This window comes from Periophthalmus magnuspinnatus, chromosome 8 (assembly GCF_009829125.3).
Source record: "Periophthalmus magnuspinnatus isolate fPerMag1 chromosome 8, fPerMag1.2.pri, whole genome shotgun sequence".
Lineage (NCBI taxonomy): Eukaryota > Metazoa > Chordata > Actinopteri > Gobiiformes > Gobiidae > Periophthalmus > Periophthalmus magnuspinnatus.
Genome location: NC_047133.1, coordinates 23,861,427 through 23,889,064, shown reverse-complemented (window position 1 = coordinate 23,889,064; position 27,638 = coordinate 23,861,427). Strand labels below are relative to the sequence as shown.

At 40.3% G+C, this 27,638-nt stretch overlaps 1 protein-coding gene across 5 annotated transcripts in view; it reads right to left on the bottom strand.

Annotated features, from left to right (window-relative positions):
• The window catches only part of adgrl1a (adhesion G protein-coupled receptor L1a), a 134,206-nt gene that overhangs the window by 88,175 nt on the left and 18,393 nt on the right, over positions 1–27,638 (bottom strand). The window contains exon 1 of one of the 5 annotated variants that reach the window (XM_055223443.1): positions 1,201–1,237. The exons of the other annotated variants lie outside the window; for them this stretch is intronic. The gene's annotated coding sequence lies outside the window, so the exon portion shown is untranslated. Of the gene's footprint in view, positions 1–1,200; positions 1,238–27,638 lie in introns of those variants that run through there. 5 annotated transcript variants of the gene reach the window in all.

The following is a 27,638-nucleotide window of genomic DNA, read 5'->3' as shown; positions in this document are numbered from 1 at the left end:
AAGTCTTAACAACAAGAATGATAACTGCTGCTCCGGGCATTAATCTGTGAAAGCCACCAACAATGGATTACAGTGATATAACCTGATAATGTTATGAAAGAGTCCTGCGTGATGACTCTTGCCCCCGCCCGCCCTCTGCATCCCTGTGTATTCCTCTGTATTGAGTTGTTCCCAGATGTCATTTGGCTATGACTGGCAGACTGCCACCCCAAGTGTCTGTGCACCGCAGAGCCCTCCAGATCCATCTTCATTAGGGCACAATGGCTGTGAGTTGTGTTATTATCAGTGCCTATTAATCTGAGCTGCAGCGGGGCAACACGGTCTCGCTGTAACACACTCCAGCCAAGAATAAGCCACAGTATGTACACAAAAGAGGAGGGGGTGTGTGTGTATTTGTACAGTGAGGAGGGCAGGCTGCGGGCCGCTATACCTCACCTGAATCTGACGCACTTTAATAATGTTATGGTCTGAACATGGTACACCACAATAAACACGCTATACAGTATCGATTTAGAACAATATGGAACCTTATAACTGCAATAAATTATTAACAATACATTTTCAGCTGTAACTCTTTATATAAGATTCACACCACCAATGTTAGTATAAATACAGGGTGTTCATGAAAAAGAGATTCTGGTATTCTCATTGGGCTCTCCCTGTATAAATAAAGATAAATAAATAAAATAAAATAAAATAAAACTGCCTTCTCAATAAAAAGCAGCTTTGGACATTTTGATGAAAAAATATAGCTGGAAAAAAGGGTATTTTTCTCACATATTTCACAGCATCAGGGCACCTTTATGAGTATGTCAACAGAAATCATAATTATGTTTCCTCCTTTTTGTTATAATTATTGCAAAAAATAAGGCAATTACATGTACTCAGCTCCAGTGGGACTTAGGCTGAAATAATAGCAGACACTACGCGCATTACTGGTGTTGGAATATGGCAGGATAAACACCCGATCGTGACTTGAAGCAGTCGTACACTCTGAGGCACACGCAGGAGCCCACCGGGGCCCCTCCACATGTGAGGCTGACCCACTTTAGATGTGTAGCACAAAGTAGAGCAGGGATCCAGAACAGAAAGAGACAGTGACATTTAAAAATAGGTTGACATTCTTTTCATCTCATTGCCAAGACATGCATAATGCTAGTATCAATCTTTCATATGTCAATAATACAATGGACTACTTACTGTCAACAAACATCTTGCATGATAACTTCACTTTTTATTCTTCCTCAGGCAAAGTTCTAAAATTATCCAGGCATGGGACAGCACAAAAACAAAATTTGAACTGCAGTTTTGTTTTTTGTTTTTTTCAGTTTATACATTCTCCTTTCTTTGGTTCCTATTTCATCACTCTAACGAACCACACTGGCAATTTTTTACACCAGATGCCCTTCCTCTCACAATTAGCCATGATGTTGTATTGGAAGCGGGCTCTGACAACAACAACAGAGGCCTTGAATAAGAATTAAAACAGCGACTTTCCATAAATGTCTATACAAATAGCCCCACTCATGCCTTGTAGCTAGTATACGATATGAGTAATAATATTTTTTTACTTTCTATAATTAAGTCTACAATATTTTTACTACTGGTAATGAAAACCAGTCAAAGAAAAGTTAGCTATCTTCTTTCATTCATAACATTCTTGACGTATCTTTGGCCTAAAATCGGGGCTGTCAGCTTCCTTGAAATTCCCAAAGATAAATTGATGACTGTTCTATATTTTCTGTTTTTCTTGCAGCCCAAAAAGTCTGAGCATCAAAATTACAAATCTAGACAGATAACCATAGCACTACATCAGCATCAAATAAATCCATGTGGACAAGGCTTTCTTCCACTGCGACAGATGGCCAGATGGGTATCGCCTTTACTGCAAATTTAGCAAGAAAAAAAAAAAAAATCCATGTTGAATCGTATCAGTCTCCAGTCTTGGTTTTGTTTTGCGGTGCAGAAAGAGCAAGTTGCCCTTTGTTTATGAGAAGGCGAGTATGTCAACACAGTTCAAAGCTCACTGTCTAGCATAAGCATTATACTGTACATGTGTAAGGCTGCGAGCGGATGACTGATGTATCTCATTGGATGGTACTGACCCTAATCTGTCTCCAAAGGTTACGCGGTTTTAGAATGGGCTCGAGCGGGTGGGCAAGTCTGGTTGGCATGGCCTGGCATAATAACAAAACATGGGTGGCATTAAGGCTGTCAGGGTAACACATTTTGAAGTACAAGACGTTACTTAAGAACATATAAAGATAATATTGTAAATAATTTATGACACAATGCACCCAAAAATTGTTTAAATGCACAGCTGCAATACTAGAACAAAGAAAGAGTAAATATTGTCCCCCAAAAATGATAAGTCCATGTAGTAATTCTCATAACGCACTAGCTGCCATTCAGTCTTCCTTTCTGCTCTAGTCAAAAGCAGCTACAGTAGCGAAGTTGAAGGTTGAAATTGCTTTTGGAAAGAATGCAGAACTCAAACCTTTGTGAAGTATGATACAAATGCGGTCTATTTGTTCAGATTTCTCCAAATTTTGAAGTAGCATTTTTATGTTGTAAAAATAAAAACATCTATTTGATTTAGCTGTGTTTCTGGCACACTAGTATCTGTGGAGGGACTGTTATGCTGTGACAGGCTATGCACGTTCAAAATTTTAATATGAATTAATTAACAGCACCAGCTTGTACAAAGTGTTACTGAGTCTTCAAAAACGCTACGTAGCTGACACTGTGTGCACAAAACAGTCATTAGCAGTACTATTTTTCAAGGAATGACTTTTTAGACATGTTTGTATTGCCAGTGTTCCTCATGGTCGATTCACACTTCTCCTGGTTTAAGCCTGATGTGGAAATGGTTTGGTTCTGGTCTAGTCCTGGTTTTGTCTTGGTCAAGTTCAGGATTAGTTGCGGGTTTAGTCCCAGTTTAGTCCCAATTTCGATGTGGTATCAGAGTCAAAGCTATCTGAATACCTGGACTAACACAGGTCCGCATTCATACTGTGATTTCCGGTGCTGGTGTTCTGATTAGACAGAACCAGGAGTACACAGCCCACAGCGTCCCGCCTCAGGCCACACTCAGGGGGGTTGGAAAAGGTGCACCTTTTCCCCTTACAGAGTATACAACATATTCTTACACAGCTCAGCAGCCAGACCACCTGACTACCATGAGGACATAAAGCCATAGGTCACCGAAGCCTGTTCTTTGTATCTCTTTCTTTCCACTTAAAATCGACAAAACTCTACTATTGATACTTCAGAAATAGCAGTTATACTTCCAATTCTACAACTACTACTTCTTTATTTTACTTAGCAACACCAGTAACCACAATATAAGTCTGCTTCCCATCTATTAAAACAATCACTAATACTATCACTGAAAATATTAACTATTATTAGTACTACCCACTCTGCCAACTTTGTCCATACAATACAAAATGCCAGAGACAGGGGTTTTCCTTGACTAACTTCCCTGAGTAAATGCCTCTAGTTTATCACTGTCAACAGCACTTATGATAAAATGCAAATAGTATCATAGTTGGCTAATGTGTTTTGCCATTATGCTTGAGGACCGGCTCACAGTCCATTTCCCATTCTGTTGAATCCTCATTTCTTCCCCCATCTCCCTTGCCCCCCTGAGGTTACAGTACATTGGTTGGTGGACATGTCCCGTGGTCCGACCGACGTCTCTGCGGAGTTTCCTGTCTCCTCTGACCTTTCCGTCCCTCCGTCACCCCCGGTCCCATGCGTCTGGTTGCTGTGAATCGCCCTGTGTCTGCTTTTGTTCCGTTAAAAAGGCTGGGAGAAAGAAAAGAGGCCTGTGTGCAAAAAAGGAGATGAATCAAGCGTCATGTCGCGGTGTCTGCTGCTGTGGTCCAGCTGAAGCACTGTGTTCTCAGCCACCTCATTACACCCCCTCCCCTCCTCTCCACGCAGACAGGCCTGATCATTACACCCCCTCCCCTCCTCTCCACGCGCACAGGCCTGATCATTACACCCCCTCCCCTCCTCTCCACGCAGACAGGCCTGATCATTACACCCCCTCCCCTCCTCTCCACGCAGACAGGCCTGATCATTACACCCCCTGTCCACTCGCACAGGCCTGACCCTCAGCTCTGCGCTATGGCCGTGTGCTGCTTAGTCAAGGCTGTGTGGAAAGCTTCACATTTTGGTTACACTATAACTACACCTTAATTAACCTCAATAAAGCCCGAAGAAAGACTTAATTAATAGTGAAGACATAGTTTATTGAGAATCATTCAGGCTATTACTTAATAAAGGGATTAAACAACATGACGGGGCGACAGTAGATCAGTTGGTAGAGCGTTTGTCCACTGAACCCACAGGTCGGCGGTGCGATTCCAGCTCCGACAGATGAATGCTGACGTCCCACCTCTCCGCCGGTGTCTGCGTACACTAGTATACCAATGTGAGCGTCAATGGGCGAGTGGTTCCTTGATGTAAAGCGCTTTGAGTGCCTAGAAGGTGGAAAAGCGCGATATAAAAATGTGACTATTTACCATTAAACAGCTTCTACTACTTATGTTATATGGACTGCAAACCGATCACCAAACGCTAAGAGAAAACAAAAGGGAAAAAGATCAAATCATAGCCGAGTAAATATTATATTGTTGTAAATTTGACAGTAAACCAGCAACAGACTTTCATCTTTATAAGGCAGGTTTTAAAATACAATCAACGCATCCAAATGTATAACAGCACCTACTAAATGAGAACACCTTATAAATTACCACATGCAAATTAACTGATTAGCTCCTTCGTTTACATTAATTTCATTATACTGTACTTATAATGACAAACTCCTTTGCACATTGAGTTTGAAAAATAAAATTATTGTCAAAAAAAATATCAATATCATAAAGATCCATGGCTTAGAAAAATCTGAACTGTTGACCCACCTGTGGAACTTTCTTGGCAACGTGAGAAGATCTCCACAGAGACAAGCAGGTGGCAGACCCTCAACTAAAAAAGGTACGTATAGCGAACCTTTAAATAGAGCGAATATTTCTGTCTACTATTGAGCGAGTCCCAAGAGAGTTTAAATGGGAGGGAAGGTCTCTTGATGACAAAGACCTTTTTTTAGTTGGTGATTATAGTGCACGTTTTGCCCAGTTTTGTGCTGAATCGTAGAAGCGCATTGACAAAAGCCATGTGTGTGGGGGATGCAGCCTGAGTTATAATCTCCGGGGTGCCTCCATCTTATTTGCTGCCTGTGCCTGTTGGCCCCGTGACCTGGGCAGATCTCATGTTCCTAACTCTCCTCCCAGCGAGCGGCCGATCGATAGATGGATCTGACTTCACCTGTGAGCTTCCTTCCCCTGGAGAGAGAGGCCCTGTGTTCGTGTGTGTGCTGAGGGTAAAGACGGGGTTATAGCTCTGCACATGTGGGGCTATAAGTGAAGTATTGTTTGACTGTGGATAGATACTGCTAAATAATGCTTGTGTAAAAGTACTCAGCCAGACATTTAGATGTTCAATGATTTAGTATTTAATAAAACTCCCGCAACACTTCCACCCCTATTTTTTTCTATTGTAATTTATAATGTATCTAGTTTAGATTGTACCAAACATATCTTGCATATTCATACATATTTTATATTTCATACCTTTTCAATATTTTATGCCTGTTTGACCTCATTACTAGTGTTTTATTGTGCCACGAAGCAACCGTGACTAAGCCTTTTACCTTACATCTTAAATCTCAAATTTCAAGTACTTCTACAACTCATATTAACATAAAAAATAAATACTACCACTGTTACAAGTATACCACCAATACTGTAACATACAAATATTATATACTAGTATTATGGCTGTATTTTAACTAGTAAATGGTAAATTATCATATTTTTAGACAGCGCTTTTCCGTTTTCAAGCACTTTAGATCAAGGAACCACTCACCCATCCACAAACACATTCACTCACTAGTATGAAGATATACTGAGGGTGAGGTGGGTTAAGTGTTTTGCCCAAGGACATGATGACAGCATTCACCTATGGGAGCTGGAATCGCATCGTCAACCTCTGGGTCAGTGGATCTGATTGCTCAACCAATGATGTTTATGTTGAAAGCAGGAGTCGAAATGCCAACCTTTGGATCGGTGAACGCTCTACCAACTGAGCTACTGTCGCCCCCATAGCACTATCTTAAATATGACTACAACTAATGTAAATACAACTACTGCAACATGAGCTACACATATGTACTGAATAAAAGAAATACTACTACTGTTACTGGTGCAAAGGTGCAAAATGTTTAATTAAATTACTATTAGTACTACAACTACATTTGTACTAATACCACCTTCATCTATGACTACAACTATCGTAATTACAACTAGTAGTATTACCTGCTACTTCTCTTAATACTACTGAAGTACTCCGTCTACAGCGCCCGCTACCAATATATTCAGAGCATTTGTACATTGATTTAAGTAAGTGTGATACTGGTATTGATTGTGTTGACTTTATGCTTCTTTTTTCAACACTGATTCTGTGTGCATTGGTGAGTGCCAGCTCTTGTCTCACAGCCTGAGGCCCAGAAGTCACGGCAGCCAGAAAAGCGATTGATTTCTCCCCTCCCACGCACCAACAATTAACTACACAGTGCTCAATTAGACACACAGTGAAACAAGACGTTCTACTGACCTGGAATGAGCTCTGTTCAAGCCACGTGTACACTTAGGCTCATTTAAAAGCACTAATTAGGCATGACATAACACCTACCTGCCTATCGATGATGGTGACAGTTCATGTCACCATGTCACCAGGCCTTTTGTATTTAAACATGTTTTTCATTTTAGAAGCACAAATATTGATCTAAAATGACTTGATAATAGAAACAGGTCCAGTGACTATATGTTCAAAACTGGCATCGCCTCTTCTGACCCTGCATTTTAGCAAGCGGAAGAATGTTATAGCTGGAAAAAAATGTGCATGACCTACCTGCAATATATTTTTCAAAGAACCACAAGTACATATAGAGACGTGCGCGGGGATAGGGGGTAGATGCAAGCAAACTATTTCTGTGCATTTATGTCTCAATTGCAAGACAATACAGGGCTACTAAAGCATGTATGAACCAATCAAAATACAACTGAGGAAGTAAATAAAAGCATAGTTACTTGATTAAACTCTCATCAAAGCTTTTTTCTTTCATAACTTCAGCCATTTTAAACAATTATGATGTGGAGCGCAACCAATTCAGTAGTATGTCTTTATCATTTACCATTAAAACAACAGGAACACATGAGCTGCAAAGTATGCTTTTACATTTATTTTGCAGCTAAAAGGTCAGTTTGAAGACAAAGCATTCACTGGCTATTTCTCAGATAAGGGGCGGCGCTAGACATTTTTGGTGGGAGGAGCGAAGGGGGTGTTAAGATCTTCAATGTTAATTTAGAGCCTTTTAACAATAGAGCATATCCCCACCACCTACAGTGTTTGCATCTCTGCTTTAAACAGGTTTTAATGTAGTTAGTGTAGTGATTTATAATGGCTAACATTGAATAATTTTTTATTAGAGTCTCATTTTGAGCATTTTTTGTCAAGACTGGATGTGTTATGATCCAATCTTGTGGAGTAAAAGTCTTAGGGGGAGCTATGGGGGAGCATTGACCATTGTAGGACAGACTAGCGCCCCCTCAAGCCCCCCCTGGCACCGCCCCTGTCCAAGATTATTTATTATTCATTTTACCTGCGGTAGTTTAATGCTATGCTTGATGTCACAAAGAGCCCTTCCTGGTTTAACATAATATTCCTAAGCTGATGTCACCGAGCAAAACAGCATAATAATTAATGATGTCGTATTCTGTATGCGTTTATATTATCACTAATGGTTCACTGCTCCACTGGCTGAATGAATGCTAATTTAAAGGCGAGGGAGTTCCAGTGGAGCGTGGAACCCTCTGTCTCCGCTGCCCCGTGTCCACCTCCTAGGGGATCCAGATCGGCGTAACACATGTTGATCATCTTGCGCAGGACAAACAAGGTTGTCATCCCTCTGTCAGCTCCCTGTCACTTCTGCATCGTCCATGTGCAACACTCCAGTGAGCATGTCTCTCTCTGCATCTCTTTCCTTTTGGTTGAGCCCAGGCGCTTGTCAGAATAGCAACAGTGCCCTCCCATTGCTTCACCGAGCTGGCTTTTGTTTGGTGGAAAAATACTATTGTTGAGAAAAAAATATTATAATTGGTATTATTATGATTAATAATTGTGAGAACGAGCGTCGCAATTGTATTATTATATACGATTACTGACACTGTGACCAAACACCGGTGAAATCTGTTTATGTTAATGTGATAGTAACAGATACTTCACGGTTCTATGCGTTTTTATGGATCACCAATTGAACTGAAATGACCTGGAATCTGTTCTATTCAAATGACATATACATTTAGGTTCATTTAAATGCACTAATAACATCTACCTGCATATCAGTGATGGTGACAGTTTATGTTGTAACTACAGGCCTTTTACACTTTACATATTTTTCATTTTATAAGCACAAATATTGACCTAAAATGACTTGATAATAGAAAAAGATCCAATGAGCTCATGTTTAAAACTGTAGAACCGCTGCTGGCTTCGCCTCTACTGAACCTGCATTTTCACAAGCTGAAGAATTTTAAATTTTAATGTTATAACTGAAAAAAATATCTATGACCTACCTGCAATATATTTTTACCAAGAACCACAAGTAAGTACAGAGATATGGGTGGAGATAGGGGGTAGATGCAAACGAAAACTTTCTAAGCACTCATGCCTTAATTTTGCCTCTATAGTTGCCATGGTTACTATTGCTTAGTTGTTTTAATTATATATTTGACCTGAACAGTCGCTATCATCAATTAATCAAATGATCTGGACCTTCCTACTATTTTCCAGTCCTAATTTAGAATAATACAGTATAATATATAATTAAATGTTGAATGAATTAATTCTCACCTATCATTACACTCTTTCATACCTTGTCTTGGTAACTTATTGCTGTTAAAGAGTTTTCGATCACATAATTACTCGGAGTGTGAATATTTAGTAACAAAATAAGAAAATATTGTCCATCAGCACATATTTGAGTTGTTTTTGATAGCTGTATCTTGTTATTTATTTTTAAGACATTGTTGCATAAGCAGAAGTGTAGGTAGCCATAGTACTAAAATCCTTTCTATGTCAAATACAAGGAAAAAAGTATATGCAAAAGAAGATCAACGTTTTTTTCCTATAGTTGTGAAATCCAAAATGTCCAAGTGTCATCCCAACCCTTAAGCTTACTGTTCATTACACGGACTGAAGGACATAACAGAAGTGAATGGTGTGTGTTTATACAGACAGAGGAATAAGGGGCAAATTAAGAAGGGAGCCAGAAGAGAAACTGAGAATTCATCAAGTACAGGCTCCAGCGAGTGTTAACGTTTCTAATTATCTCACTGTCACGTCTGGAGGCTAAGACGATAACACCTGGAGGCAGCAGGGCAGCGGAGCGGGCACACATCCCCTCTCCAATGTGCCCCCCATCACCACCAATCTGCACCCCCTCACCCAGCCCTGCTTCAGTAACAACAACACTCCCATTTATCTATCCAATCATTTGGCTGAAGAGCTGGTTGCCGGGCAGCATTTAGTATTATCACACTACTTAATATTATTCGTAATTTGTTCAATAGCTGCATTTGTAGTATTTAGCCATGAGGAGTCACAATGCAGTGTTCTTAGTACCTGACCCAAACTGATAACAAGAATTTGTCGACTGATGATGAAAATAACACTAGCAAGTTGCAAGTGTGCGTAATCCCTCAGTTGTCCAGGTTTTAAAAAAAAGGTTAAATTATGTCCACGGGAAAACGTTTTATCAAAATGCAGTTCACAATTAATCGTACTTAAAGCAAAATCCCAATTTGAACTGTTGGAAATGTCACATGGCCAAGGCTGCAACTACTAAAATGATTGAATGTCTTTTAAAACAAACAAGCAACAAATACTGCTAGCTCTACTTCAGATCTCTACAAACATGTTCTGAAATACGGTTTGAAACAGTGGCTGCAGTTACATGCACACTCAAAGTCAGATTTATATCAGATTTTTTGAGTTATAAAATTATTTACATGAAAGGTAAAAAGCAAGATCATCTCTCAACAGATTTAGCAGTTTACATGTTGTTAGGTAATCTTAACGATCCAGAAAACAGATCAGATTTGAGTGTGAATATGAACCAGGCCAGTGATGGGTGTACTGTGTAGACATATATCCCTCACCACAAGGCTTATGATAGAAATAATATCCTCATACTGACCGATTTTGTTTTAGACAGAAGACCAGTGGTGAAAGGCAACAAAGTATAAGCAGTAAAGTAGAATTTTTAGGTATCTGTATTTTACTCAAGTCAGTTTTACAGTGGATACTTTTTACTTTTACATCTCTACATTTGAGAGCAGGTGTCTGTACTTTCTACTCCACTACACTACCACTACTTTTTTAACTGGACTGAAAAGTAAAAAGTATTTGAGGGGTTATTTTTGTGGTAACATCCTATTTTAAGGTTTTGAGTTCGAGCTTTGGCTTTGAGCGAATAAAAATAAATACGCACAATTATAAGAAAAATTAAGACATTAATTCGTATTGCTGTTGCCCATAATATGTATATTTTTTAATCACTTTAACAAATGAACAACACTTTATCAAAATCTGTGTGAAATACTTAACTTTTTCCTCTTTAAGTACATTTGGAAATGGTTATTTTATGTATACTTTTACTTAATTAAGTAGATTTTTTTAAGGTGATACTTTTACTTTTACTTGAGTAAGGTTTTGCCTCTGTATCTGTGCTTTTTCTAAGAAACAAAATTGAGTACTTCATCCACCACTGCTGTAGACCTCTTTATTAAAAAGATCCAAGCACATCATTGATGATTATAAATTAGATTCCTTGCCCAGCTCTAGCATAACCACATCTGTTGTTTATCTTGAAGCTGTGCACAGTCACTTTTGCATGTTGGCATTTGCAGGTCTAACTCCATCTTATCTCGCAGTATCTGGGGTCCCCTCTGAGTGCTGACGTATTGGCTGATGTCAGAACACAGCGCTGGTCTGACCCTCACACCCTGGTGCATGTCCCAGACTCGGAGTGTGTAACACGGGTGTTGTTGTGCCTATTGAACAGGGCTTACATTGTGTGTTTGATATGAAATCCCATGCTGAGGGGTGGCTGCCTGCTTCACTGATCAGATAAGCACCAAAGGGACGGAGGCAGGATTTAACTGGTTTTAGCAATCACAACACTCTATCCCCCTGTTTGAGCCGAGCCACTATACAGCCCACTGAGAGAATTAGGACAAACCCTACAAGTGTCTATATGCAATGGGCTGCAATCAGAGAGGACTTTGTGACAAGTAATTGATTTTAATTTTTTCCATTATTATAGCAAATAATTAATTATTTTAAGGAGTTGAATAATGATATAAGTAATAGTAAGTATATACCATAAAACAAACTTTCACTGTAGAATCAATATACTCATTATCTACAGATATAAAGCCCCTGAAGCATATTGGATTTTACAGTGCTACATGTAATCGGTTCCAAAATTATCTTTTAGTAGTAGCTGACAGGTTTACATCAATTTTTCTTAACATTAAGCAAAGCAGTGCCCCAAGGCTCAATTTTGGGCCTGCTACTTTTTTTACTATGTTTATTAATTCCATTTGTTACAATTTAAGAGAAAACCTCATACATTTATATGCAGATGGTCCTGTTTTGTCCGCAAGTGCTCCCTCTGTTGATCACGTGATTTTAAAACTGCTGCAAGATTCTAATGAAATCAAAAATCCCATAAAAAAAAAAAAGTATTATCATTAAATGCAAATAAAACTAAGTATATGATTTTTTTTTACATTTAAGTGATTTGTAAGTTACAAAGCTTACTCTAAACAGTATATTGATTGAAAGAGTCCAAACTTAATGCACATGCAAATGAATATCTTGCGTTTTGGCTTGACAAAACATTTAAAAATACATATCTTGGAATCATGTAACAGTTTAAGATCAAAACTATCATTTTATTATAGAAACAAATATACTACCACATTGAATTACAGAAAAGAAATTACTACTAAATTATGAAGATATAAATGTACATGCAAACTTCAGACTCTACTTTGAAACATTTACATACACACTTTCACTCAGCGCCTCATTTCATTACAGGTGATAAATTTAAGCCACATCACTGTACTCTCATCACTGTACTCTCATCACTGTACTGTCATCACTGTACTCTCATCACTGTACTGTCATCACTGTACTCTCATCACTGTACTCTCTTCACTGTACTCTCATCACTGCACTGTCATCACTGTACTCTCATCACTGTACTCTCTTCACTGTACTCTCATCACTGTACTCTCATCACTGCACTGTCATCACTGTACTCTCATCACTGTACTCTCTTCACTGTACTCTCATCACTGTACTCTCATCACTGCACTGTCATCACTGTACTCTCATCACTGTACTCTCTTCACTGTACTCTCATCACTGTACTCTCATCACTGTACTCTCATCACTGCACTGTCCTCACTGTACTCTCATCACTGTACTCTCATCACTGTATTCTCATCACTGTACTCTCATCACTGTACTCTCTATGAAAAAGTAGATTGGCCGTCGCTATCTGTCAGAACAGAACAAGGGGACTACTTGATAGACTGCGTGAATATCTCACTCGTTTGTTGAACCTCGATACGGAAACTTTTCGTACACGCTCTCATTGTCTAAAAACAAGTCTAAACACTGAAGGCACTAGAACTGAAATGGAAAAAAGCTTTTGGTTATATTGTTCCCAGAAATGGAACACATTTCAAGGACATGCAAAACTGGATACATCGGTGCCACAAATGCACTTTAATAATCTGGTAATAAACATTTATAATGACACCTGCACCTGTTGTAATGTTTTAAATGGATATACGTATGTAGTTATTTGTTTCTATTTTTCTGTATTCTAGCAGGGCTCCCATTAAATGTACAGTCTGAGTGCTCTCATTGGGCTCTTCCTGTAAAGGTAAACAAATAAATAAATATATAAAGCAAGTCAAATTCTGTATAAGACAATTTATAAAGCCTTTTTTTTTTGTAGTCCAACAACGACTACATCAGCGCATACAATAAAAATCTAAAGTGTAAATTGTTACGTCCATAATGTATGTTTCGCCTGATATTTTCTGCATAATTTTATGGAAGTTATGTATTCAAGTACTGTGATTTTGAAGTACATTTACTGCATATATTTTGGCTACCTGCACCTCTAAAGTCTTCACTGTAATTGCTCCTACATCCGCTGTGCCACTGTTTCAAACTCACAATACTCAAATGGCTTCAGGGCTAATGAAAAATTTACAGAGCTGAGTGTTACCGAAATATCTTGCGCTGTGAAGTTTTTTAAGGTCATCATTCACACAGCCTCCCTCCCGCCTGTCCTCGGCCCCCTGATGCCCCGCAGTGGACCTTTGGACACTGACAGAGCGTCCCCCGCGGCCTGCCTTTCCCCTGTGTCATCCTCTAACTCTTCTGCCATTGGCCCACTGATTTGGCCCCGTCACCATGAACATGCTGCCATGGTGATTCACTGTTTGTCATGGATTTGCATTGTGAAATGACTGGAATTTAAAATCTGCCAATAAGACACAAGATACACCAGGGGAAGATACAAGATACACTAAGAAAATCAAGACCTAGATTTTAACTGATATAAAAGCTATTTTTTATTTGATCACAGAATCGGCATTGAGTTTCAAACCTTTTCCTTGGTATTACAATCGAGTTTTATATTTTAGTGTCATGACAACACTAAGGTACACTAGAGACTTAAGGTAGGAATCATGATTTATTTTTAGCAATCAACTTCAACAAATTGTGTGTGGAAAATGTTGATGTTTAAGTTGTCTTCAATCATTTTAACAATTTGAAAACTAGAGTTGCCACTGCACAGACCTGAAAAACTAAAGAGGTGTATTAATTTGATGGCAATTTTGTTTTTGTAACATTTCTATTTTATTCCAAGCTGAAAACCTTACAGATGTACTGTAGTGAATTGCAGACTCAGAGTGAATGGGTTTGAGCATCAGTCAAAGTTTTAAATTGTCCATTCAGATGAGTCAACTAATGGTTTGTTGTAGTGACATTTGTAAACTGTGCTACAGATTTACCCATTTTAGTCCAAATAAAAGACTAACATTATCTCAAATCCAACATCCAGCATTGGTGGTTTATTTTTTTTCCATCCACAAAAGCAGCTTCTCTCTGTAAAATAATTTGAGAGATCATGTTTTTATGGTCAAGCTATCCACAGCCGTATCACTCCACTTTCCAAAAAGACCGTTCTGACCTGACAATCCTCTTCATGGTCAGGTCAGGACTCTTGTGGATTTGTTAAAACTACCACCCAATACTCTTATCTGTAACATCACTGCCGTGTCCTCATTGGTCAAGAGATAGGCTCTCCCTGATTGGCTGGGCTGCTGCATCACTGGTCCTGCACATCGGCACCATCCACATGAACCAGGCACACGCGCCGCACATATCAATGACTCTTAATTAAACAAGTCCATTCATAAAACATGTCTGTTAACTGCCAACAACCACACCATATCTACTCAATCTGTCTTTACCATTTATATGTATTGTCAATTGATTTTAAAGCACCCCTTTTTGAAGATTATGGCCCTTTAAAATCTAAGTGCCCTTGTTTAACTTAGCTTAAATGACTCTCCCTCTCTGCTTCATGGGTTAGGCCCCATTTCAACATTTCTGAGCACTGTCCTGGGAGACATAAAGTGAATGAGAAAGCAAGGGCATTGAGAGAGAAGAGTGGTGCAGCGCAGAGAGCTCCTCTGTGCTACATGTCAGTCTGTGAGCAGACCAAGGCTTTTACACATGTATCTGCTTTCACTCACTGTCTATGTTCGCTTATGTCAAGCCATAAGTAGTCCTTAAGTGCAGCTATTCTCTTTTAAATACACTACAAATGGACATTGCCTGAGCTTTGAGAGGTACTCCTGAAGCCTGATTGAGACATGAAACTGAAGCAGGCCCATGTGCGCTCCCTGTGGAGCACCCCTGGCACACACCAAACACAGGTCCCACAGGACGGCCGTAGGCACACACCAGAGCACTAGGATCACTGAGAGCCTTTTCTCATTCACCTCCAGTAAGCACAGAGCTTCATGCCTCAAAAACCTTCTCACACAGTTTAATGTCATTTCTGGACTATTTTTTATTTCATATATGCATTTTTAAAATTTTATATAAGCAATTTACTCTTGTAAAAATCATTTAGCTTTGTTAAATATTGAGGCAAATGTCATATTATTATTATACAGTTGAAGTCTAAATCCAAATGTGCATTGTGTTTCCAAATATTAATTAAACAATATACTCTTAGCCTCTTGCCTGGGGGCACAAATAGTGGAAACTGCTCGGAGCAGAGATCAGCCTTGTGCTCTCTGGATGACCTGCTCCACTTGCTCCTCCTTTCACTGAAGATTGATCAAACAGCAGAACCCAGGCTTAAGTGAACCCCTGTATAAGCCCAAAGGAAACACAAGCACACATTTGGCAGAGGGACAGGCCCCCCTGCCGCACCTGTGCCCGCTCAGGCAGAGCAGTAGTTAGCCTGGGCGTCCCGCGGCCCCGGGGACGCTGACAGGGGGTGGATGGGTGGATTGGAAAGGAGGACTTGGACACTATCTCATGTCTTGTGTGCCAACGTTATGGGTTGAGTGGAGTGAATGTCCACTGACTGGCAGTAACACACAGCTGTTTGGTGATCTGCCTTTGGGCCAGTGTACAAAAAAGAAACACATCCAACGTCTTGTCCAACATTGCATTTTTTATTTTTTTGTAAAGCCAGGTTTCCACAGACTGTACATCTCACCAAGAGACTCTTATTTCTGCCTCAGGAAAAACATTTCCACAAACACTTTCATTTCTCCACTTTAACACAATTATGTAGTTTAGTGCCAACTGCTATTGTAGCCACAGCTGCCCTGAGGTAGACTGATGGATGTAAGGTTGCCAAACTGTTCCATGAGCCCCTCAGACCAGCACTCACATGTACCACATTCACACCGGGCAGGCCAAGTCAAGTGTCTTTGCCAAGGACAAAAACACAACAAGAGGTTTGAACTGCTGACCTTCCGGTTTGTGTAAGAATACTCTAAACACTGAGTCACTTCTGCCCCACTACACCACCTGCAGCATGTATTTGGGTCAGTACCAAACATGGCCAAAATGGATGGTTGCAACAGGAGCAGCATAAAATCCGTATGAGAATCTCTGTACTCTAAGGCATAGGATTTGCTATGACCAGAAGCCCAGAAGGGAGAAAAAAGATTGTAGCAAATAGTTTGATGAATCCTTTGATATTACAGTGTCTAACTTTAAGCCTTGTATTTTTCTTCTCCCTGGTGAGGCGTAAAGTCTGCTGTCTCCAGCCTCCTGTTCATTCCCCGTAGTATTAATTACACCAGAATAGTTCTTAGCTTGAAACTCGGGGTAGAGAGCCCCCCGCCCCCAAGCCAGACCCAGCCACTTTGATATTTAAGAAAGCTGTTGCTCACACCTGTTCTGCTCTCGCTCTGTGAATGTGGGAATCACAATGAAGCGAATAGCATCAAAAGTGTGATGTGCTCCAGAGCTGCGACAACGAGTTTCCATGGCAACACTCCACCCAGCTTTACTGAACGAACACTGTATTTTCTTTGGCTGCCAGCTTCAGGCTTTGATATGATCTCTAAGTGTGGAAAGAAGCACACGAGGGTTTTAATAAAGACATGTACATGGTATGGAAATTATTTATTTATCATTTTTTAATAATATGGAACAGAAGAGAAGGTACAAATCAAATATAAGTTCTTATTTTAGCAAGGTTAAAGATGTGTAAAATATATGTCAAATTCTAATGAGTGTATTGACTTTTGTTTCATTCATACCTGTTTCCATCTTACTTCAGATATGGTAAATATGAGGAAAATAATATTGTCTACATGAAAAGACTTGATTCTAAAACACATTTCGTATTGACTAAGTGCTACCTAATTATGCACAAAACAGACATTTTTCAGAGTGGCATTTGCTGTCTCTTGCTGAATAAATGAAACCCGTGGCGAAGCTAAGACTTTCCCCCCAGGATCCAGTGTCCTGCGGCGACATGGCTCTGCACTGTGACAAACTCTTATCCTAATCAATACAATATGGCCCCTATTGATTCTCAGTGATGATCAATGTCCCCTCTGTCTGTTTCACTATCGCCAGGACTGACAGTAATGAGGCTGCAGCTGCTATTATCCCTGCTTATATACACTTAAACCCTCACACAGCTAGGTCCTATTCTCGAGGTGATCCCAGACACGCTCAGGGGGGCTAAGTACCTAATGTATCATTTACTTCATTACAATATGACAACTGTATAGACACAAATGGAAAAAGAATGTGCAACCAAGTCATTCAAGTCAAATACAGAAGTAGCGGTGCAGGGAAAAATACACATCCCACTGTGCAAAAGCAAATACTTGAGATGTTTGTTTCTTAAATGTGCAGTGTGTAACTTTTCGAATGGACATTAACCATATCTATCTTGCATTCATTCATTTACAGATCTTTTTTTTAATAGCTAAAAAATACTTTGAAAAACATTGCTAATAGAGGCAGACCTGACCCGCAACTTGGCCTTGGCGTTACCTACTAGCCATGGAGACTGATACGTTTAGTGCAATTTTTCTGAAGCATTGCATAAAAAACCAATAATGTATAATAACATCTCCATGGAAACAAGTAGGTGGCAGACTCTCAACCAGAAAAGTTTTATAGTCCAACTTTTAAGCAAAAAGTAGTGGTTGAAAAATAACAGACAAATGAAATGGTTAGCAAAGGAAATTATTAATGTTTGGTGTTGTTTCAGAAATTGTGGGACAGGGACAATGAGCCCAGTATACGTCAGCTGATTGGCTAAATGAATCTTACATAATCACCAGGTGGTCCCTTCTCTAAAAAAAAAAAAAAAAGTTTTCAATGGGAGCCTCGTTACAAATTTTGAATGTGTCCTTTTGCCAGGCTACCCCACAACCTGCATCATCTCTACTTCTTGGGTTAGAAAAAGGCAGATTTTTTGGCAAACATGAAAAGAGGAAAAGGAGGAAGCAAGATTGTAAACTGGATACATCCTTAGAAGGCTATGGAGAGAGTGAGCATCAAAAAGGGAAAAAGATGAGGCAGGACTATAAAAGATGTACGCTGCTGTATCATTCCCCTCTGGCTCCGAGCTTTGTTGGTGAAAAGGGAAGAGAAGCGAGTGAATAGCAGTCAGACAAACTGACCAGCCTCAGAGACTACAGAGGAGCTCACACAGGCAGCAGGGGATCTGACAAAACAGCACATAACTAACCACTCGCCCATCTCCAAAATATGAACCACCAAACCAAGACATGTGGGAGAAGACAGGGGAGACAGCAGCACAGAGGGGCGCTTGATGGGGGAAGACAAAGAGAAGAGAAAGAGGGAAGATCCAGCACATAAAAGAGTTGTAATTTGCCTAACGAAAGGAAAGTGTGACAGGTAGAAGTAAATGAGTATTCGGAAGAGAGACGGACCTGAGAGGTTGGTAAAATAGCAGTCAGACAGAAACAGGCAAAAGTCAGGGACGCAAATGTTAAAGCACTCATTAGAAGGAAAGATGTGCGCACTTAACACTGGGAGATAGTGAGACATATGGAAAGATGGCGGCTGATGAAGACAGAGGAGGAGCAAGGTGGGGAGGGTGGTCTTTAATCAAAATGTTTTTTTAATTAATTTCACAATTAGGGTGCCGCTCGTTAGTTCTGACACACACAAGCGATGACATTGCTGCAGCGCTGTGCTTATCATTAATATAATGATGACAGATCGGAGTTCCCGTGGGACCTGCTCGCTGACAGCTGTGCACTTGAATGTCACCTGACCAGCACGGCATCACCTAACCTCATTCAACATGGCCGCCAGTCAGCAAGGGCCAGCGCACAACAGCACACTGCATGCTCTTGGTCCATCTTGGCTCAGGCAGAGGAGAGAGGCAAAGATGATGCACACTAATGAGTGGAGCACTTTTTTGTTTTAAATTTTAATGATATTGGCAGATCAGTTAGAGCAGCCGTAGGTACAGGAAGCTCAAACCACGCATGTGTTCAAAATGTCTGCTCTATATGTGTGTTTGTTATTGTGGTTTAAAATACATCACATACTGTTGTCTCACTATTGTCCATAAAACAACAACACTGCTTTGGTATTTCCACCCAAACTCATGTTAACAATGACATTTACACCATTCTTGACTGCTCCAAAGCCCTTTTATGTGCAAAATCAGGTATACAATATCTCTATGTCAATCACTATGTTTTAATGGATCACATATTGATAGAAACAAATTCAACTCAACTCCATCAATGGACATTATAACCTGACTTTCTTGCCCTAATGCGAAGGCAACATACAAAACATATGAATTATTGATACTATAATTAGCTTTACAGAGACACACTCCAGTCTTGTGCAGAGCCGTTTTTGACCACTCAAAAGTGCTATCATTCACAGCTCCACTAAGCGAAAGTATCCTCCGTTTGATATCTACGGCGCTGGTAGACAATCCATCACTTACAACGCACACAAGCCGTTTCACACAAGCACATGCTGCACACTTTCGCCTTCCTCTCTCTCTCTCTCTCTCTCTCTCTCTCTTATACGCTGTCGTCATGGTAACCCCATTAAGGGAGGACACTCTAGCCGTCGTGAAATCAGCTCCGGCTCTGTTACATCTTACACACACATACACACACGCGCACACATATATATATATATATACGCGCTCTCTCACTGCCCACCATTTCTATTTGTCTCCCTACATTACTTTTGCTTCGCTCGCCCATTGTCCTCTTCCTCCTCTCCTCCTCCCCTTCCTCTCCTTGCATCACCCTTGGCACACCTCACAGGCCGTCTCCCACCATTACCACACAATCTTTTTCATCTTACCGCCTCCCACTTTCAGGTTAAATGTAAATATGTCACGTCAGGCCTTGAAGCATCTAAAGTAGTGTTTATTTCTTTGACTTTGTTTGTCTGTACTCCCACATATACACTTTATCATTGCTATAGTTTGGCCACTTTAGTCGCAATGTGTGCCGGTTTGTGGCTTTTTTTTTCTTTTTTTGGCTTAACACTGGAAAAACAGCACTCCATAATACGTTGAAAGAGCTTAATCTTGATTTGCACGACTAGATTTAGAGTCATTTTCCAATAGACCCACATTTCTTATATTTCTTTCTACACTATATAACGTTTGTCACCATAGAGATGCTATTACTTTGCCAGAAATGTTTCACAATATGACGTTACACAATATGACATAACGCATAATTTGTCCTGGTGGGCTTGTCTCCATGGAGATTGAGTTAAGTGCTATATTGTGAAACACTCCAGAGAAAACAACAATATGATGGAGACAATTATGTTTTAAGTAAAAGTGTATGAAACAATAAAACAAATGAAAATACACGTAAACTTGGCCCATAACATTTTTACCCATTTTTTTGTCAGTTCTGTTTGTTTATTTCACAAACAAGCTGCCCTTTTTCAAATAACAACAACAAACATGTAGGAATTCATGCGTAAATACTACTATTAATTGCAGAATAATTTTGCGTTCACTTAACTGCCCCCTCCACTGTCTGCCCTCTACAGTTAAAGCGGAGATTTACAGGGGTTGTGTAGGAGGGTATAAATGAGCGCTTTAATAAGGCTCTTCATGTGCACCACTCTTTCCATGCTGTCCCTGTCTGGGAGGGAGTTGGCGTGCCACTTAGCAGGTAGCAGGGGCACAGGAGACAGGAGGAACAGGTGAGATGATAACCCCTCGCTGACTGGCACATTAAGCAGCGGCCCGGCTGTTAAAAGCTCACCGCCTCACAATGATAAGACCTGAGACAGCACCTAAGGTCCTGGACTTATAGACAGAGCAATGAATACCAATCTCCTTTGTCTGAGCTCACAGTTAGACTTCACCTTTGGGAGAGTATGGTGAACCCATCAAAAGAAATGTGGATAATTTTGAAACACAAGCATTTTCATTGGTAACACTATTTTACAAAGTCACTTTTCAGACAAATTAACTCTGAAGGCATAAAGAACAAAAAGGGATAATTAAATTTGTTTGTGCCCCTTCAAAACAGTCAAATATGAAAAATGCACGCCAAGGACACTGACTACTTAAAACAGCATCTATAATAAAGAAAGCAAAATATTTCAGTTGTTATACAGTTTCTAGGTACAAGATTGGATATGCCTATGCAAATCATGTTTCGCTTATTCAGTGTTGCCAATGTCTAGTAATTATGGTATTAGGGTGGACCAAGAAGGGTATTTTACTTCTATGGGGTATTAACGGCTAACACATAGCATATTTAGATCACTGTGTTACCTTTTATTGTGTTGAAAATGCTATATTCGACAAAAACAACATATTAACATAAGTTTGACGCCTCCTCCCTTTGCACAAAGCCTTCACAGAAACTACTGCACATCGCATCAGGTTTGTCATGTTGTTGTGTACATTTTTGTGTCACGCTTTTGTGTATTTATGGAGAATTGGCGTGCAGGAACATGGTAGGGAGCTAAAAAAAAAAAAAAGATTTGGCATAATACTCCCTCTTTATCATCAGCATTAGTGACACTATTCAGAGCTTTCGAAGTGATAAAAAGAGTAGTGTTGCCATAGTAATTAACAATTCAAAACAACATATTATATCTTTTGAATGGTGAAATGTCCTCTAAACAGGAAGCTGAAGGCTCTGAATAGACCCACAAAGACCTCACATAGCCAAAATACAATCAGTGATATGCCCCGCTCTTCAACATCTCTGCACCTGAAAATGCTCACTCCCGCGGGCCGCCTGTTTGTCGCAAAGCCCCCACTTATTGCGAGGCACTCAGGCCCTTCTGATGAGACAGATAACACTATGATGGTGAGTACACACAGTTTGCCCCCAGAGAAATAATCTGGAGATAACTGCAGAGGGAATAAGCGCTGGAACTCTAGACGCCATGACAGAAAGGGAGGAAGACAAGAAATGTACCTCAAAGCTAAAAAAAACACATATGTGGGGAAAGTTGAGCTCTATATTGAGGTTTAGTTTTCATTAAAGATGCACTATGTAACTGTTGGGAAGGAGGGTCCACTGTCAGAAAACTCTCCTGTAACTGTTTATCGCAAACGTCTCCAGCATTAGACATCTGGAGACTCCTGCCTCTCTTCGCAACTCATGAGCTGCTTCAATTATTCTACAACATCCCACGGTTGCTTGTCTCCATGATGATGCTATTTCTTTACCTGCGATGATCCATTGTAAGGCATTAAACATATATCTAGCTTTTTTTTTTTCACTACGTTTTCAAAAATACCATGAAAAACATCATTTCTGTGACCTACAACTTGGCTAGTTTGCACCGCATGCTTGTTCCTATTAATATAATCAAGTTAAAAGCCATACTGCGTAACATTATAGAGGCATGACATCTACATCTGGTGGCAGAAACTCCACCAGAAAAGTTACACAGCGCAAATTTCAAAGACAAATGTGTGTATTTGTTCTATGGTGGAATCAGAGACCTGCTTATGGTGAGTAAGCAGAAGATGCAACAGGCTTAATAGTCTTTGCAAGTATTAAGAGTTGGCCCACTACGAGCGCATGTGTACTGGCTTATGTCTAAGTATAGCATCAGTGACTACTTCGCATCTTGTGCTGGTTTAGTCTTCCTGGTTGGGTTTCAGTGAAGAGCAGTTCATTACTGGGTTAAGAGCATGTGTCTAAGAACAATCAGTAGTTAAAATGGTAATTATACATTTATTGGAAGCACTTAGTTGAGAAATTTATTCACAATTCTGAGTCATTTTAATAGAGTTATGTTTTGATATGATTTTAACTTAGCTGTCACTTTGCTACATGGTCACTGGTTCTGAATTTGGTCAGAAAATTGTCTTCTACAGTGGGAGCGATCAAGAGTAACAGGTGGAGTTTGCAGGCACAATGGATCGATGTCATAATCTGATACCTGTAACATGAGCAAATCCCACTTTCAATTTAATATTCCCACAATTTACTTAGCAAAACACCTCTATATTTTTAATTAAGGTAAAGGAAGAAACAGAGGGAATAGATATAGGCCTATACTCACTACTCTTATTGCTGTTACCAGAGTTACAACTCCAATATAATATAATATAATAGTCTACATTCACTGAGGCCCCTTATCAGCATCATACGCACCATTTGGTTCAAATTATTCCCACAAATATACACTGCAACCGAGTCCAGTTTTTATTGCAATAAAAAAGAAGCAAAACGTACAACAGAAAAGTAAGAGAAATACTTATTGTAGCCATACCAACGTAATCAAAAGAATTATTTAAAGCCTTGGCCGTTTGATATTACTGTAACAGTGCAGTAGTGCAGATGAAGATTGCATACTATAGAACCACAAACCACAGCTAACATCTCAAAATGGAGGGGAGCAGAGTGGTCCTTGCTGCCGTGTGGCTGTTATGAATATTTGAACGCAGCTATATCACTGCTCTCCTGGTGGTTGCTTGAGGGGGAGGAGGGATGGTTGGGGCACGGACATGGACGCGGGCACAGAATGGCTGGCAGTGTGGTGCAGAGGCCTGGGGAGAGAGACAGAGAAGGGGGGAGAAAGAGGGTGATGGAGGAGGTTGGGGGGGGAGCAAGTGGGCGGCTCAGTGAATGAAAGCAGGGCAGGTCATGAGTGGGTGGGGAGGCGGGACTCTCCTGCTGCTGAGACAGATGCCACGGTTGTTAGGCTTAATTTCTCCTGCCAAAGCTCCTCCCCCCGCACCACACAGCCAAAACCAAACTCCACCGCTCGTGGCTACTGCGCCTGTGTACTGCGAATGTCAACAGGAGGCAGAGAGCTGTGTGATCCCGTATCAGGCGCGACCAGGAGGAGCGCACTCGCAGGGCTTGGAATGGTTTATACTGTTCTCTGTAGATCCTTCTTCACTGCTCAATGGGCATTTAAAGTTGGCCTTGCTGATGTCTGTTCATTTAAACGAACCTGGAAATCTCTTCCCAAAGATGCTGTGAAATATTTGAATTAATTTAACATAAAAATGGAAAAAGTGACTAATATTTATCTTTATATTTACAGGAGAACCCAATGAGAGCATGTAGACTCTCTTTTTCATGGGTGTCCTGTTCAAAATACAATACAAAACAAATAAGTATACGAGTGATTGTTGTAGCAAAGTATCCAATTTTGCTTGGCCTTGAAGTGTATTCCATTTTTGTGATGCTCCGAATAGGTAAAATCTGGCTACTGTTGGGCAAATCAGATCACATGCACAACAGGTAAATCCTCCATTTAATAGTAGTTCTGACCAAGCCTAGCTCAAGCTCTAGAGTTGTGTCCTAACAGCACTGAAGGAGGGGTCAGCTGAGAACAAATTTCCCGATGGACACAGCAAAATACCTCAGCCTTAAATGTTGGCTCTGCTGTGACAAAATCATTGCGACAACTTATACATGTAAAATAGTCCCTAAAATTTTAAACATATCCATCGCTGATTTACTGTCAAACTTATTTCTGGCCATTCATGAAAAATCCTACTTTGTTTGAGTTGTTGTTGCTAACAGCTAAATACACCAAACCAGGCAACGAGCAAGGACTCAACATGTCAATTTGGCTCCATTATACATTCTCTCTGCTTTTCTCTTTTCTTGCCTGATCCACGCTTGAGGGTGTCGTCCCTGATGGGGGCGGAGCTTAGAGCGAGATCATGCCAAGGCCAGTGCGATACCATTTTGCCTTTCATCATTCATCTATTGAGCGAACGATTGTGAAATGTAGAAAGAGATGCTGAAAACTCAAGTCAAAAAAAAAAAAAAAAAAAAATGGAAGTAATGAGCGAACTGTACCCACCTGTCAGTCCAAGGACACATTGTGAGCACATAGCCTTTACAGCTCCAGTGTACAGTGGGAACAGGCTCAAATCAGCAGCCCCCCACAGCGCCTCACTGACGGACACATGCTGACACAGAACCACCATGTTTATTTCATCTACAGAGTGCGGTCCGGCTCTGATCTATAAGCATTGATTTACTATTCAACAGTACTCACTCATTTATCTACTTACCCATACATTCATTTCAGTATTTTATGGGGAATACACAGCAGGCAACGCAGCTTATTCTCGCTTCAAGGCAAACTATAAAGTCATCATAGAAAGCAGAAGCGGAGGGAAACAGCAGAGGTTAGGCAATCTAGAAATGCCAGCAGCTTTTATAGAAACAGGATATAAATGCTACTAAATAAAGTATATTATTCTACAGTACAGTGTACATTAAATGCTTAAGTGTGTGTCTGCTCGCTCCCACCTTGTTTTGCCTGATACATAATGACTACATGCACACGCTCCACTGAATACTCTTCTTAACATCAAACTGGGCTGTCAAAAAAATCACTATCCAGATCTAATCAATATTAAAACAAAAATCAAAACAAGATACTTAATCAGAAAAAAAATCTAGTACATCTAGTAAAATCTTAAATGATTGTGGAATGCCATGTAATAACATGTAATAACATGTCAGATAATATCATTTTGTGTTGAAATTACCCTATTGTCAAAAAGAAAATTTCAAGCCTTTTCATAAGTATAGAAATTGAATTTAAAATAATTGTATGACAACTCAACATCAAACCAGTGCACTGCGGTGAAATGAACAATGCTTTTTTGCTGAATCACGGGACATTCAAGAAGAAGACCAGATTTGACCTCTATCTCTGAAGTAGTTATACTGTTTTTAAAGTTTGGCAGAAGTACCCCACATTCCTGGGTCCTGCATTTAGAATTGTATCGTTATGTTGTAAGGTCAGAGGTCAATGACTGATGTTTTCCACGGTTAAATGTGACTGGGAAGTGGATGAACTTTGGGTTGAAGAAAAACTTTTACATTTACAATAGGGATGATAAGACAGGCTTTTTAGTTCAAGCTCTCTGCTTAGTGCTTGAGAGTAAAAAGTTGGGGCATTATTCATCATTACTGAATAAAAATTTAATTTTAAAAACTGCACATTTTTAGACAGGAGGAGAATGTCAGGGCTTTTTTCTGGCCGGAGAGGAGCAGAGCCTGACAAAGCAGTCTCACATGTTCATCATATTTTACAAATGCCATTTGTACAGCGGAGGTAATCTCTCACACAACACAGCGCTGTGAGCTCTGAGCGGGGCACGTCACGCTGTCTGGGTGGCAGACAGGCTTCAGAGACAACAACGGTGAAAATTAAATTCCTTTTAAGGCTAATCCCATTTCCAACCTCTGCCTGAGTCTCACTGCTGCTGCTGCTGCTTTTGTGGCAAACGAGAAAATCTCCCTCAATTGTTCCATTGTGGAGAGCGATGCAGGAAGACGATACAGCATAAATAATGTATTTTGATCACCAAGACATGATTCCTGAAGGAGAGTTGGACAGGGTCAGACAGGCATACTACACCCAGAGAGGAGAAGGACCAGAGGCATGGAGCAGCAGGTGATGAGCACAAGCAAAGAGGACAAGTGGGACAGATGAAAATGTGAGTGTATTCAAATGACATTGTTTAGTGACAGGGACGAGGTGAGAGGGGGCAGATTTCAGTGTAACACCAGCCACAAGACAGACAGCAGTTTTGCTCTTTTGTCCTTGTATTCCACCTCACAACAATAGTGTTTTTAAAAAGCATTTTCTCCTTTGAAACTGAGTCTGCACATAGGGTCAGAAAGATGACCCTTACTTTGCAAACTTATATTGAGGGAAAAATAAGATATCTGTAGTGCTGGTGTCTCCTTTTTATCTTATTGTAAAGTTTCTCTGACATTTGAAAAGTAGTCTTACTGTACTGTATGTTGTCAGTTCCCTGTAAGCCCGTGCTGGCTCCTTCCTCCAAGAGAAAATACATCCCTCTAATGCAAGAAACAAAATAGTTTCCAGTTACAATGTGCCAAGGCCTGTGGGATAATTACTTAATACTGTTTAATCTTAAGAAACAAAAGCACAAATCTTAACTTAGGATCCCAGATGACCATCCACCCTGCACCAAACGCAGAGCAATCCAACTCTGTGTAATTACCCTGAAGATGAAATGAGACTTTGAGCTGTGTCTACATGTGTGAGCCAAAGATGGGACTTGGTTGCTCATCTTCCAGGCCCAAAGCGGCGATGATACAGAGACGACAGGCGACTGACACATGCAGATCCACGCCGAGACGCCCTCCACCTACTTTTTCCTCTTTGCATGCCTTTCACGTCCAACACAGAAATTCACATCCAGTTTTTGCAGTGTGAACACGTCCAAGCTGGCACAGAGATAGAGCCACTTGTGCATGCGGCCCGGATCGGCGGGTCAGTGTGGTTAAAGCTGACACTTTCTGTCAACACAGCCATCACTAACCCCCATTACGCGCTCACTTAGGCCGCGCCAGCATGGCTCACCCATTCATTTGGCCAGAGCGCATGCACTCACACAAACACAAGAT